The 15,603-nt window shown below is 37.0% G+C and overlaps 2 pseudogenes; both read left to right on the forward strand.

Annotated features, from left to right (window-relative positions):
- The first annotated feature begins 739 nt into the window (after nt 1–739).
- LOC102815639 lies at nt 740–2,625 on the forward strand (annotated as a pseudogene).
- Nucleotides 2,626–3,773: 1,148 nt separating this feature from the next.
- LOC102816026 lies at nt 3,774–15,309 on the forward strand (annotated as a pseudogene).
- The last annotated feature ends 294 nt before the right edge of the window (nt 15,310–15,603 follow it).

Below are 15,603 nucleotides of genomic sequence, written 5' to 3' on the forward strand. Positions count from 1 at the left end.
AGCAACCGGTGAGTTTGAACTGCCAGCCTGTGGTTCAAATTGGCCTTGCAGCCCATTGCTTATCCTACAGCGCCACAACAAGACTCCTAATTATATATATAATCAGATTCTTTAGCTTTTTGACTTAATTTAGCCCAAGTTAATTATATTTTATTCACGTTCAAAGAATTTCAACTCTAACATGTCCTCCTAAATTATTTTAACCTAGGTTTCTGATTCACCATGTTATAAATATAATTTTTCAGTAGTTGAGGAGAAACTCATCTATATATTTTCTTATATAAAATTATTTTGTCTATATGAGTTTTGCAAATACGCCTCAAATCTTCACGATAAAATTTAGAAAATCATGGTTTTTTGTGTGCTAAAACAAAAATGACTATTTATTCCAACAAAATTTATGTGAAAATTTTTTTATTTAATAAGCCAAAATTAATAATTTACCATCTATAAAACATGGGAAGAACTGAGGACGGTCAGAAGGGGGTGGTCTAAGGCCTTCACTACATACTGAACCTTCATTTATAAATTTAAAAACTTCAAATTCTTCATTTTTGCTGGATGGGGCTTGTCTCCTGTTACTGTTGAGACAATTCTCTTCACATTAGCCTTTTAATGCTTTTTATATCTGAGGACTTTCAGATTACCCACTCAAAACACCTTTCAATTTGATTTAGATTTACTCAGTCTAGGTCTTTGATTTTTTTTTTTTTTTCCTCCCTCCCTTCTACTCAACAACATGAGTGTGGTGGATCTAACTTCTCCTTAAAACTTGCCTGAAGCTTGTGATTCTAGGGACTCTTCACCATTACCTACAATTTTGGAGGCTGAAGAAAATTATACATCCTTGCAAATGTCATCTGTGGAGACATTCTACTCAGAGACTGTCTCTCCTCTTCCTGCTTCCATAGATCTGCTTATTGAGGACAGTCCTGATTCTTCCACCAGTCCCAAAGTAAAACTGCCCACTTCTATAGAGAAAAGCACAAGAAGAAGGAAGGTAAAGGCCAGGGTAAGAAACAGAATGTCAGAACTGTGTTCTCTCAGACGCAGCTGTGTGTACTCAAAGACAGATTTCAGAAACAGAAATATCTCAGCCTCCAGCAGATGAAAGAACTTTCTAAAGTCCTGAACTTTAGTTACAAACAACTTAAGATCTGGTTTCAAAACCAAAGAATGAAATGTAAGAGGGGGCAGAAAAACACCAAATAGCCAAATAGTAGCAATGTTGTTGCTCAGAAGGTCTCTGGGCCTGTTGAATACCTGGACCTCTATGCTTCCTATCACCAGGATGCCTGCCTTCTGGAAACCTTCCAATGTGGGGCAACCAGAGCTGAAACAGCCAGGCTTGGAGCAACCAGATCTAGAACTGTAGCCAGGCTTGGTGCACCCAGCTATCCAATCCTGGAACAATCAGGCCTGGAACAACCACTTTTAGAACTGTGAAGAGGAATTCCAGCTGCCCCAGTTCCAGCAAAATTCTGCCAGTGATTTGGAGGCTTCGCAAAACATAGCTTTAATCCTAAATGACTCCATGAACATCCTATCTGAAGAGGTGTTAAGAAGGCATAGAATTCCATGTCAATCTGGGCAGTGGCTGTATTCCTTCCTTCCTTGTAGGACTTCTTGTTTCAGAACTATATATCTCTGCCTTGATAATCCTGTTTTTTATTGTGTAGATTTGTTGATGAGTGCAGTGGGTTCCAACTCATAGTGACTCTGTGTGGGGTTTCCAAGGAGCAGCTGGTAAGTTTGAACTGTTGACCTGTGGTTCAAACTGAACTTGCAGTCCACCAATGCATTAACCCACAGTGCCACACCAGGCCTTCCATTGTGTAGATATTTAAGGGGGAAAATATGACCCAGGTTTCCATATTGGATATCTTGAGACTCTAGCCTCAAGAACAGGAACCCAAAGTACAAAGATGTGCGATGAAGGACTGCTTGTATTTTATAGTATTTGGGAGGCTGTTTAACAGACAATTTAGAGTGAAGGATCAGGTTTAGAAAGGTGTTTCATTGATTTTCCCCATTCTCCTCCTCTGTTTAACTGTAGACTCTAACTTTTTCATTATTTGAATATTTGTAGAAAGATGTTTGTTTTGCATTTTACTACATTTTGGTAAGAATAGTACCAGTATGGCTGGCTGATTTACAAATATTGGTTTAAATAAATAAAATAATACCCATTTCATCATTTAAAATGTGAAAAATATCAGCAGATTATAAAATTTTATGAAAGATAAATTGTGCAGTAACTGAATTTAATTTTGCCACATAATTATATTAAAACCAACCAACTACTACCACCACCACCAACAAAAAAAACAATAGATAATGTAGAAATATCATTGGGGAAAACTTCATGAGAATGTAACTGTGGATATGATAATCCAAATCCAAATTCAAATTATATGGGATATCCTAGATATCCTTTTACTATTATTTGGATTGGTAAAAGCTGTATCAAATATATCTAACTGTGTTATTGTCAAGTGCCATTGAGACAGTACTGACTCACAGCAACCCTATGCACAACAGAACATATCACTGTCCAGTATTTCTTACTGTGTACTTGAATAGAATGATTTTTTTTTTTTTTCACTGAAGGCTGTGGATTTTTAGCTTGCTAATACATTCCTCACACATCCATAGTATATTAGCAAACACATAATAAAACCAAATTCTTCGACTTGGAAGCTAGCAATAATTTTTCAATGGCAGATGAATTAAGAAAATTACCTCTCTAAAGAGGTTTCTCTTTTGGAATACTATAACTATGTGTGGTCACTAAATAGACTTTCTTCATTAAATTATTTGTGCCAGTCTACCAAGAGAGATGTACTAGCATTTTTAAGTGGGTGTTTCATGGATTTAACATATGTTGGACATTCATGCTTGTATTTGTTTTACTTAATTGTAATTCCTTTGAACTTTTGCCCTGAGGTAATTTTTAAATGAAGGCCAAAATTTTAAACTTTTAATGAAATAAATTTTCATAGTAATATATTATTTTCCTGAAAGAGTAAATATGCTTCCCTAAATAACTAAGTTAATTATGAATTGTAATTTTACTTTGAAATAATCAGCAGTATTTTCAGTATTTTAATTTAGGAAATAATGCCATCTATATGCATACAAACATATTTAACATATGCACAAACACAGATATTCATACAAATTCAACAAATAGTTTTGAGCCCTTACTGTGAAACAAATTTGGAAGTATAAGAGTGAACAAAACTATTGAAATATCACTCTCATCCATGTTATTTCACAGTGGGCTGTACAGGGAATGATGTCAATGAGCCATATACATTGTGAAAAGAGTAGGGGGAAACCTGGTGGTGGTTTTGTGTCACTGAGGAAATGTTTATGGTTTACATATTTATTCATCTACAAGTTCCTCTTCACAATATACCACTTGCTTTCCCTATTAGTCACATTTTAAGAATAATCTCTCCTTTTCCAACCATACTCAATTATTGTGACTTTCCAAAAATGTGAAAAATACCTCACACTCCCATACCTATCTACAAAATCATGGCGTGGCACTGTAGTATAAGACTGGACTGCTAACCAAAATGTCAGCAGTTCAAACCCACCAGCCTCTTCTTGGAAAACCTATAAAGAGTTGCTATGAGTCAGAATAGACTCAGTGGTATTTAACAACACCATCATTACCTATCTACAGGTTATGTTCTCCACCTGTTGCACTCATATAGTTAAAGTCCTGTCCACAATTTAGGACAGGTATCTTTCTATATGTGGCCATGACAAAGGATTTTGCCTCCAACCCAAAATATATGTTTCGGGTGTTTTCAGACATTGGACAACAAGTAAGATAATCTGAATTCAAAAAGAAGAGAAACATCCAGTGAACACCAATATACCCCAGATTTCTATGCCGGGACATTTGTCTACTTGAGCAGAGAGATGTGAACAGAGGTGAGAGAGGAGAGATCCTAATTCTAGACTGCAAAAGTGAAGTGGCCACCATGTTGAGTGTGGGGTTTCTGACAAAAGATAACTGATTAATGGGTAAATTGCTAAAAATGCTACATGAAGTTCTTTAGGCTGAAAGGAAATGAGCCATAGGAAGTAATGGTGGTAATCATTCAAAGTGATATAGCATTTCTCGACATTTTACCTACTCTGTATTTTTATATATTTTGCCCTCACAATAAATATAGACTGCGAAGGCAGGAACATTTGCTATTTTTATTCATTGCTATATTTTTAGTAAAAGAATGTAAGACATGTACACACTAGTTGCTCACTAAATATTTATAGAATAAATAACAAATGCCACTGAAAGTCTCAATATACGTTAAGCTCACAAGTCAACAAAGCGAAATTATTTGATGTACACATACAAAACAAAAAAATACCTATTCGTTTAAATGTCCATAGCACACATCTTGCAAGTCAGCCTGTCACCTGCAGACACATAGCCTTTCTCAGTCCATGGGTCTAGAGTCTAAAGCTGCTGTATTTCTCCATGTCATCGTTTCTGCCACCGTCTCTATGGTAGCCGATTTTCTTGGTAGGATCTCATGCTCCACTCATGCTCTTTCTTCTTGATGGTCCTGGGATCCTCTGTTCTAGGGCAACTCTTATACGCGCACCACTTTGTTCTCCATGTGGTCTGTCCTGGCTAAAACATGATTGCCAATAACCTCTGGACAACACATTTCCTTGTTTTCATCTAGTGGGAGAGAGAGAAAAGCATTTTTCCATATGAGGAATAAAATTTTCCAGTGTATTTAGAATATGGTATGAGGAGGCTTCAAAAAATATGAAATTGAAAGATGATGAAAATTTTCTATGAACATTTTGAAGATCTTTGTATGCCATGAGTCAATCATGGCATAAAATAGTCACTCTTGGAATATCATGAACTTAATGGATTGAGCCTGATTCCTGAACCAATAACTGCCTTGGGTATGCAACTGGATTGGGATCATAGTTTTCACTGATCAGATAGACAGCCAGGACTAGATATAAACTCAACTTACCTGACTTACATAGGTAGTGCAGAGGTATTCCCCTGAACAAAAACAGGGTCTATTAGAAACCTGAAAGAAATTAAATAACCCAAAATTTAATAGAAATAAAAAACCTCCAAAACTCATTGTTGTTGAGTAAATTCCATCTTACAACAAATCTATAGGGTAGATTTGTCTCATTGGGTTTCCAAGGCTCTATATCATCTTTGTGGAAGCAAACACCATCTCTTTCTTCCATGGCATGGCTGGTGGTTTCAAACCATTGACCTTTCAGTTAGCAGCTGAGTACTTAACAACATGAGACATATGAAAACAAAGGAGCCATTATGAATATATTGAATTAATATATCATTTTTCTCAGGTAACACATTTAATATTTTTCTTTTCATGTCATATGTAGCATGTAGACTACATAATCCCTGCAATTATTTTATTATCATTATCTAGTTTAAATAAAGAATGTTGATGATGATTCATTTTATGACTGATTTTTGGGTAGGATCTTTTCTGAAATATTTTTAAGTCTTTGAGAAGTTAGCCAGAAGTTGCTACTGAAAGTAATAGAAAATGGGTGTTGTTGTTAAAGGCCATCAAGTCAGTTCAGACTCATAGCAACTCTGTATAGGGTTTCAGAAGAATGGCTCATGAGTTTGAACTTCCAACCTTGTGATTCAAACTGACCTTGAGGTCCAGTGTTTATCCTTCAGCACCTCCTTTTTTTTTTAAATGCAGAAACTCAATAGGGTGTATATGGGCCATCTAGTCCACACTATTTACTTAGCTTCTTTGTGGTCAAATGAAGTATAAACTAAGAAAGAGGAGGGAAGCTGTAAGTGGAAAGACCATAGTAGTTGAGAAGGCAAATGATTAAAGTAATTAAATGAGCAAAGGGGTGTTGGCCGAGTATGGCAGCAGTGGCATGCAAAGAAGATAAAAGATGTTGCTGTTGTTAAATGCCATTGACTGGATCCTGACCCATAGTATAGAGTTTCCAAGGAGCGGCTGGTGAGCTTGAACTGCCGACCTTGCAGTTCAAATGGCTTTGCAGTGTGGCACATCAACCCACAGCATCACACCAGGACTTGGTAAAAAATTATACAGATGGTACAAAAAGATTGGTTTTGTTGACCTTTGGGGCAAAATTTATTCTTTTTATGTGTAATAATTAATCCACTTGACCTCAGATACTGCCTGGTGTTGACCAACACTAGAGGTGATGTACCAGAGAAGAAAATATTATCTGAGTACCAGAAAAAATACTTGGTGATAGTTATCCAAAATAAAGAGAAAAATCAATACAAATTTTCTAAGATTTGGATCACTAGAAACAATTGTACACCTGATAAGTATTTGTTATATGTGTTCATTGATCACATTAAGGTTCAGGCTCCTTGTGTTCTAAATTGTTTGTGTAAAATACGAAGTACCATAAAGTTCTATGGTTTTTTGAAAACAAAAAGGACAGTAGAAAACAGATACCCTTGCTTCTTAAGTCTACTTAAACAGAGACACATTAAGAAAAAAATATATATATCAAAAGATGGCTTTTAAATATTAATTATTGTACCCAAATTTCTTTTGGCCTAACTGACCTTAACTTTGTCTTCCCAGACAAACCTAGAGTCCCTGCTTTGTGAATGGAAAGATAGTTGTTACTATAATATGAATCACAGGCTAAGATGGATTTTCAATGTTGGATGAAGAAAGACAGATGCACTAGAATGTTTTTAATTCAACTAAGAGGTTCTACGTACAATGAAGAAGAACTCAGGTAGAATATGGGATGATATATTTATTAATAATACTTAAATTCAAATAATTGGCAAACATTTATATGTAAAATGCAAATGAAACTTAAGGAGTCTAATTATACCCAAATATGATCCAAGGATCAACTTCATCAGAAAAACCTGGAAAACATTTAAAAATGTCAAAGCCTCTGCCAATTCTCTGAGATGGAGCCCTGCTGTGGCTCTCTGGGTTAATGCACCGGACTTCAAGGCCGGTTTGAATCACAGGGTTGGTGGTTCAAGCTCACCAACTACTCCTTGGAAACCCTATACAGAGTCACAATGGGTCAGAGATGACTTAACGGCACTCAACAACAACAACACCAATCTCTGAGATCGATTCAATGTATATTTTGTGATTGCCTGAATAGTAACACTTAACTTCATGTTAGACAGAATTTTACAATTATCTACAGTTTGATCTATGTTCTAATTATTTTGTTTTGATATATGATTATAAATTATCAAATGTACTTAATATGGGTTAACTATATTTGGTGCCTTTGAGTCAGTTCTGTCTTATAGGGACCCTACGTACATCGCAACAAAACACAGCCCTGTATTGTGCCGCTGTCAGTAGTTCGAGCCCACTGTTGTTGTAACTGTGTCAATCTATCTACTTAAGGGTCTTCCTCTTTTTAATTGACCCTCTACTTTACAAAGCATGATGTTATTCTCTAGGAATGAATCCTTCCTGACAACATGTCCAAAGTACAAGAGATGAAGTCTTTCCATCCTCGCTTCCAAGAAACAGCCCACCTGTACTTCTTCCAAAACAGACATGTTCATCCTCTGGCATTCCATAGAATACTCAGTATGCTTCACCAAGATCATAACTCAAATACATCAGTTCTTCTCCAGTCTTCTTTATTCATTGTCCAACTTTTGCATGAATAAGAGGTGATTGAAAATACCATGACTTGGGACAGGCTCAGCTTAGTCTTCAAAGTGACATATTTGATCTTTAACACTTTAGAGTGGTCTTTTATAGTAGATTTGCCCAATGTGATACTTTGTTTGATTTCTTGACTGCTACTTTGATGAGTGTTGCTTATAAAACTAAGTAAAATTAAATCTTTGAAAACTTCAATCTTTTTTTCTGTTGATTATGAGGTTATTTATTGATCCAGTTGTGGGGATATTAATTTTCTTTACATTGGGGTTCAATCCACATAGAAGGAGGTGATCTTCATCAGTAAGGACTTCAAGTCCTCTTTGCTTCTAGCAAGCAAGGCATGTCATCGCTACATCTCAGATTGTTGATGAATGTTCCTCCAATCTTAATGCCACTTTCTTGGGTTATTTGCCCAGTATACAGATTAAATAAGTATGATGAAAATATACAACCCTGGTAAACACCTTTCCTGATTTAAAACCATTCTGTATCCCCTTGTTCTGTTCAAACAACAGCCTCTTTGTCAATGTACAGGTTCTTTATGGGCACAATTGTTTTGGAATTTTCATTCTTTGCAAAGCTATCCATAGTTTGTTATGATGTACACAGCTGAATTATTTTGCATAATCAATAAAGCAATAGTAAACATCTTTCTGATATTCTCTGCTTTCAACCAAGATTCATTTGTTATCAGTAATAATATCCTTTATTGTACATCCTCTTCTAAATCTGACTTGAATATTTGGAAACCCTCTGATGATGTAGTGCTACAACCATTTTTAAATATCATTAGCAAAATTTTACTTGCATGTGATATTAATGATATTACTCAATGATTTCTGTGTTCCATTGGGATGACCTTGCTTTGTAATGGACAAAAATATGGATCAGCTAGCTGTCTTCCAAATTTCTTGGCATAGATGAGTGAGCTCCTCCAGGACTGCATCAGTTTGCTGAAACATTTCAATTTGCATTCCATCAGTTCCTGGGCCTTTTTTTGCCAAAACTTTCAGTGCAACTTGAATTTCTTCCTTCAATACCATTGGTTATTGATCACATGCTGCATCTTTAAATGTTTGAACATCAACCAATTCTTTGTGGTACAGATCACTATGTATTCTGTCCATCTTCTTTTGATGCTTTTTGCATCATTCAATATTTTGCCCATAGAATCCTTCAGTATTGCAGGTTGAGGCTTGATTTTTATCCCCTCAGTTCTTTTAAGTTGAAAAATGCTGAGCATATTCTTCTCTTTTGGTTTTTTGATTCTAGGTATTTGCATATTTCATTATAATACTTTAAGTTTTCTTCTTAAACTGACTTTGAAATTTTCTGTTCAGAAAACGAAGGTCCTGAAAACTTTTTTCCATCTACGTTATTAAGGTCAACTCTATTTTGAAGAGGCAACTCTTCTCCAGTTCTATTTTGAGTGTATTCCAACCTGAAAGGCTTACATTCTTGCACTGTATCAGACAATGGTTCACTTGCACAAGCCTGCTTGTATTAAAGTACTAGTGGTATAACTTCAAGCAACACATTAACACACAAGCCGATAAGAGGAGTGGAGGGCAAAGAATTTGTTTCTGTTAGGTTACTAATTTTCAAGATCACCATCTAGTGGCCACTTTCTCCAATTGTAAGCACATAGCCCCTACAGCCCAAAATGGATTTCCATGGACACACGGACAAATAGGACTCTTGGTATGTCACTGTCAGGCAAGCACTGGCCTGCTAATTTCAAAGTCAGCAGTTCAAACCCACCAGCTGATCCTTGGAAATCTAACACAGAGTCACCATGACTCAGAATCAACCCAACAGTACTAAACAACAACAATGAACAAATAATTGATCTCAGCTAAAAGATGTTACAGCATGGTTTTGGCTGCATCAAGCAATCTTACACAAGTGTTTGTTCCTGGATTTACAAATAAGACCTAGTAGCTGGAACTGAGTAGAGGAACAATGTTGACTAAAAAACAGCATCATGTCAATTCTGATCCAGAGCAACCATATACAACAGAGTAGAATTGCTCTGGAGGGTTTCTGAGATTGCAAATCTTTACGGGAGCAGACACACTCCTCTTACACCCACAGAGCAGGTGGTAGGTTTGAACCACCAATCTTGTGGTTTACAGCAGCAAAATGAATAATTTGTATGTTCTGTTTTCTTTTTCTTTTACCCCATCTGTTTGGAAAGTGTCACACTCTTATTAGAGAGATTTTCTGGAATAGTCATTAGAAAAAATAGGAGGATATTAGGATTAAGGATAGATTTCTGAATGGCTTTTAATCTTTTAGGCTTTCTACATTCTGCTCACCATATGAATTGGGCAGGGAAAATTCAGTATGTGCCCCCTTGTATATATACTACACTTTTTCTTGCCTTGCCTTACATTCCTACAATCTGCATTAGAATCATTCTGATTAGTAGATAACATTATATGGAAATAATGTTAACTTTTTGATCCTGCAATACAAAAATATTTGCTTCAGCTAAATTTTGAGATGGATTCAGGCTAAATTTGCTTATAGTTGAAGTAAGTAGTCACCTACTTGGCAGAGTATGAAGCAGGTGTGGACATTACTCTCTGGTCAAAATTATCATTCACAAAATTATTATTCCATTGTTCCTGAAATCTCACTGTAATTAATCAGTTGTTGTCTGCATTGATTCCAACTCAAATTTATCTCATGTATGTAGAGTATAACTGTGTTCTATAGGATATTCAATGACTGATTTTATATAAGCTGATCATCAGACCTTTTCAGAGGTGTCTCTAAGAAGTATCATACCTCTACCTCTTTGGTTACAGCCAAGTGACTTAATCAATTGCACCATCCAGGGATTCCATTATACTTGAAATTCATCAGTAAGGATTTGCTCCTACAAAGTTAATGTCTTTTGTTTTTCAGGATCCCTTAGTTGTGATTTCACTGAATCTAAGAAGCCATCAATTATAATACCAAACCCCAAAAAACAAACCCACTGACATGAATTCAATTCCAATGCATAGCAACCCTATAGGACAAGTACAACTGCTTTATAGGGTTTCCAAGACTGAAAATCTTTACAAGAGCAGACAACTTTATCTTTCTCACATCAATTATTGTACTCAACATTATTTTATGTAGGATTACATCTCAGTGTAAAGAAAAAAAATCCTCATCACTGGACCAGTAAACAACATTCTTATCAATGGAGAAAAGATTGAAGTTGTCAAGGATTTCATTCTTCTTGGATCAACTATCAACACTCATGGAAGCAGCAGTCAAGAAATTAAATGATGTATTGCATTAGGACAATCTGCTACACAAGACCTTTTTAAAGTGTTTAAGAGCAAAGATGTCAGCTTGAGGCCTGACACAAGCCATCGTATTTTCCATAACCTCATATGCATGTGAAAGCTGGACATGAATAAGGAAGACCATAGAAGAATTGATGCATTTAAGTTATGGTGTTCGAGGAGAATATTGAAAGTGCCATGGGCTGCAAAAAGAACCGATAGATCTGTTTTGGAAGAAGTGTAGCCAGAGTGCTCCTTGGAGGCCAAGATTGCCAAACTTCATCTCTCATACTTTGGACATATTTTCAGGAAGGATCAGTCACTGGAGAAGGATATCATGTTTGGTATGGTGCAGGGTCAGAGAAAAAGAGGAAGACCCCCAGGGAGATGGATTGGCCAAGTGGCAGCATTGATGGACTCAAGCGTGGCAACAGTAGTGAGGTTGGCCTAGGATCTGGCAGTGTTTTGTTCAGCTGTGCATAAGGTTGCTATGAGTCAGTATCAACTCAATGGCACCTAACAACAACAACAAGGAAATAAAAATATTGCCAATTTAGCTATGCTATACCATCACTTAAGGAGCTCTGATAGTGTAGTGGTTACGAGTCAGGCTGCCAACTGCAAGGTCAGCAGTTCGAAACTACCAGCTGTTCCACGGGAGAAAGATGAAGCTTTCTGCTCCCATAAAGATTTACCGCCTCAGAAACCCTGTGTAGGGTCACTATGAGTCGGAACCGACTCCACGGTACATAACAACAACAACAACAATACCATCAATTATAAGATTTATTCTAATTTCCAGGATGTTACAAATATTTAAAAAATTGAATCTTTTGAGTATTGTAAAAGAATAAAAGAGAAAATAGGGACTAAAAATTATGATAATATTAATTCAACATTTTAACATTGATGTCAACCAGCTAAAGCAGAGCCCTGAGGAAAAGGAAAAAAAAAATAATAGATGAGTTTTGATAGAAGGGGAAGAAGAAAAAGATAAACTCTAACTGCTTCACAAGGTTGACTAAACCCAGCTTCATTTAGATCACACAATCTCCTTTGAAAAATTTCTCTTAGCAATGTTTATTTAAAGAGGTCATTATTTGAAGTTAGCATACTGAATTCCATAGCTGTTGACCCTTTGGAAAAATAACTGACTCAGAGAAAGGTTAGAAAAGGTGGGAAACATCTATGAATAAAACCTTTTCAAGCTAGAAATAGGTCAAAGTACTGCCTGATCAAAGACACAGATGAAATGCAGAAGAATGAAGATAAAGGTAAAATAATGAGCACCGGAGACACCAATAAAAAGAGAAATGCTTTCTCAAGTGTCTAGGTGTGGCTATATAACCAAGAGCTCTCAGAAGTACTTGTGGAAAGGACTTAACTCATTCCAGCCAGTACATAGCAGCAGAAAAGAAAACAAATAGAAGAAAGCAGATGCTGAGATTCAATTCTAAAACAGGCAGACTTACATTGCATGTCAAAGTTCAGAGTAGAATTATGTTGACAGAATCCTTTTCCTCCTTGAGTTGTATCATATTAGATATGCAATAACTCAACTTCTTTAACTCACAGAGTCAAACTTAAGAAAAGTAACCTAGAGATCACCTCCTCTGCCCAGCTCTCTGCACAGAAACTATGAAGTTAATTGTTGGTAAAGGGAAAAGAGGATGTTATTATATCTATCAGGTTATGTGTCAAGAGAATAACTACATCTAGTAGTAGGAAAATTATGTTATCTATATAGGATCATTTGAAAGATTAGGAAACATTTCCTACTTTTAAATGTTTTCTCTCAGAATTCTGAAACTTAATCAAAAAATAATTAAATGAATGCATATGTGGAGGTAAGTTTAAAAAGCAGGGCTACTAGGGTTCTAGCTCATACATGTATGGTCTTGTTCCAAACAGAACATATTCTGCTATCAGGAGATGGTTCAGACACATTCCCTCAGTAACATATTTGCCTTACTCTGAGTGTCTTTAAGAGAAAAAAGAAGAGGGCTAATCAAATCAGGGTCTTGCAAGGGGATTTCATAGACAAGTTCAATTCAAGGCATAAAGGTCAGCTTAGTAGGCTATGGTGACTAATTTTGGGGACTCAAAATGTCTAATCTTGATAGACTTTCTCAAAAGACACAGAATATCAATGGGGACTTATCAAGATGAAGTTTTAAGAAAATCAAAAACCTCATTGGTAAAAAAAATACCAGAAAAGTTGTGCCAAGGTTGTTTTTTGTTGTTTTGTTTTGTTTTCATCAGCAGAAGGCACTTGCTCATTCTTTGAGGGTAACAAAGGCTGTACGTTTAGAATTTTGTTAGGAAAACTTACCCTATGTGTCCTACAGTACTGGTCTTGACTTTTCAGACTTCTTTTGTTCCCCAAAGTCAAAGAACATTTAAAAGGAGTGCAATTTGAATTCTTCAAGGATGCCAAAACTATCATTTGGACCTGGTGTAAACTGAAGAGTACATATAATACTTCAAAGAAGGGTTAGTGAGATGGAAACACTGCCTTCAGAAGTATATAGATCTAGATGAAGAATATATCCAAAAGCAATAGTTTCATATTTTTATTTAACAAAGTTTTCTATGATGTTGTAGCAATACTTTCTGACTTACCTTGTATCTTCAAAAATGGATTAAAATGTTCTTGACATGAGATAATGCATAGTTCATCAGATCCCTACTAGGTAAAGAATGATGTTATGGAGTTGACTAGCGGCTCCTGGTGAATCCCATGTGTGCTATGTGGAGTTTTCAATGGCTGATTACTTTTTTAAGCACATCCCTGGGACTTTATTCTTAGTAGCTTTCAGTGGACTCAGACATCCAACCTTTTGATTAACATCCAAGAGTGGTAACAGTTTCCACTACCTAGCTGACTTGTGTTAGTAGGTAAGTTTGTTTTATTTGATACATTTTATAGAAAATTTGAAAAAAATGTATCATAACTATGCACTGTATCATTCCAAAATGTAGGAATTATGGAGAGAAAAAGAAGGGTTGGTGAATTGCAATTTTATAATTTACATTATGAGGAGGCTTCAAAAAGTTGTTAGAAAAGTAGAATTAAAAGATAATGAAATTAGCGCAAAGCCCTGGAGTCAAAATCGGTTCTGGTTCCAGTTTTGCCAAAGCCCGCCTCCTCCTCTTCCCTTCAACGCTGTGTCCTTCGCCAAGGACTTCCTTGCAGTGGAGTGGCCATGGCCATCTCCAAGATGGCGGTAGCACCCATCGAACGGGTTAAACTGCTGCTGCAAGTGCAGCATGCCAGCAAGCAACTTACCGCAGACAAGCAGTACAAGGGTATTACTGATTGTGTGGTTCAGATCCCCAAGGAGCAGGGAGTCTTGTCCTTCTGCAGTGGTAACCTGGCCAATGTCATCAGATACTTCCCCACCCAAGCTCTCAACTTTGCCTTCAAAGATAAACACAAGCAGATCTTACTGGGTGATGTGGACAAGATGACCCAGTTTGGGCGCTACTTTGCCAGGAATCTGACATCCAGTGGTATTGCTGGGGCGACATCCTGGTGCTTCATGTACCCTCTTGATTTCGCACGTGCCTGTCTAGCAGCTGATATGGGGAAAGCTGGTGCCAAAAGACACTTCAAAGGCCTTGGTGACTGCCTGGTTAAAATCTCCAAAACTGATGGGATTAAGGGTCTGTATCAAAGCTTTGTCTGGCTGGTCTTCCGCGGAGCAGCTGGTAGTTTCGAACTGCTGACCTTGAGGTTCGCAGCCGGATTCGTAACCAATTTCAGGAGCTCTGGTAGCGTAGTGGTTATGAATCGGGCTGTGAATCTCGAGGTCAGCAGTTGGAAACTACCAGGTGTTCCGCATGAGAAAGATGAGGCGTTCTGCTCCAGTAAAGATTTTACAGCCTCGGAAACCCTATACAGGGTCGCTATGAATCAGAACCGACTTCACAGCCCACAACCACCAGCCACCAAGGTTTTAATGTGTCTGTGCAAGGTATTATCATCTATCGGCATCTATGACACTGCAAAGGGCATCTGTACACTGCAAAGGGAATGCTTACAGCTCCCATTTCTCACATCTTTGTCAGCTGGATGATCGCTCAATCCGTCACGGCTGTGGCCGGGTTGACTTCCTACTCATTTGACAATGTTCGTCGTCTCATGATGCTGCTGTAAGGGTGCAAAGGAATTGATATCATGTACACAGGCACCCTTGACTGATGGACGAAGAGTTCACATGATGAAGGAGGCAATGCCTTTTTCAAGGGCGCATGGTCCAAATGTGCTCAGAGGCATGGGTGGCGCTTTTGTGCTTGTCTTGTATGATGTAATCAAGACGCACACGTAAGTTATATCCTAGTTTGTTTTCCCCTGTAAATGGGCATGTTGTATTATAGAACACATCTTGAGCATTCTTGACAGACTATTGGCTGTCTATATCCATGGCAACTATCTACTGGTTGAAAATGGGAAGCGATAATATTCATCGGACCCGTTTTCTCTTAAAGCCATTTCCGTGAAGATGCTGATAATGATCATGGGACTCAATTATATTTTTTTATCTCAATCACTCCTAATAAAGAAAAATTTGATGGAATGAAAAGATCTGAAACACACACATAAACAAAGATAACAAAACTAT

This window comes from Chrysochloris asiatica, unplaced genomic scaffold (genome assembly GCF_000296735.1).
Source record: "Chrysochloris asiatica unplaced genomic scaffold, ChrAsi1.0 scaffold00012, whole genome shotgun sequence".
Classification (NCBI taxonomy): Eukaryota; Metazoa; Chordata; class Mammalia; order Afrosoricida; family Chrysochloridae; genus Chrysochloris; species Chrysochloris asiatica.